Here is a 946-nt window from a genome sequence, read left to right on the forward strand (position 1 = left end):
CGATCATATTAGTTCATATCACTGGTCAATCGATCACATATCAGTTCAAATCACTGGTCATTCGATCATATTAGTTCATATCACTGGTCAATCGATCACATATCAGTTCAAATCACTGGTCATTCGATCATATTATTTCATATCACTGGTCAGTCGATCATATATCAGTTAATGTCAATGGTCAGTCGAGCATATCAGTTCATATCACTGGTTAATCGATCACATATCAGTTCAAATCACAGATCAGTCGATCATATTATTTCATATCACTGGTCAATCAATCACATATCAGTTCAAATCACTGGTCATTCGATCATATTATTTCATATCACTGGTGTGTCGAGCATATATCAGTTAATGTCAATGGTCAGTCGAGCATATCAGTTCATATTACTGGTCAGTCGATCATATATCAGTAATGTCAATGGTGAGTTGATCATATATCAGTAATGTCAGTGGTGAGTCGATCATATATCAGTAATGTCAATGGTGAGTTGATCCTAGCAGTTTCTTATTCTTGCCATTATCAGCTTTGTTTTACATGCCTTTCATGCCAGCATAGTTCTGCAGGAACATGTGTAGTCAGTCTGGCAGTCAGTCAGTCAGTCAGTCAGTAGGCCTGTGTTGTAATATCAGCGTGTTCGAGTTTCTTGTAACTTTGCAGTTTTAGTTAGTACACTGCAGAGTCTCTATAGACAATAGAATGGTAGACAATAGATAGTTTTGCATAAACTTTTTTTTTTTATATCATTCAAAATATCATTTGTTAAAAATAAAACATTTATTTAAAATATATAACTTGCATTATTTCTATGACATGAATTAAACATTAATCTATTATTAAACATACTCTCTCTCTACTCTACTCTATCCTCCCTCTCGCTCTCACTCGCCCTCTCTCTCCCTCTCGCTCGCGCTCTCCCTGACTCGTACACACTTTCACACA

The sequence above is a fragment of the Priapulus caudatus genome, unplaced genomic scaffold (assembly GCF_000485595.1).
Source record: "Priapulus caudatus unplaced genomic scaffold, Priapulus_caudatus-5.0.1 Scaffold39, whole genome shotgun sequence".
NCBI lineage: Eukaryota > Metazoa > Priapulida > Priapulimorpha > Priapulimorphida > Priapulidae > Priapulus > Priapulus caudatus.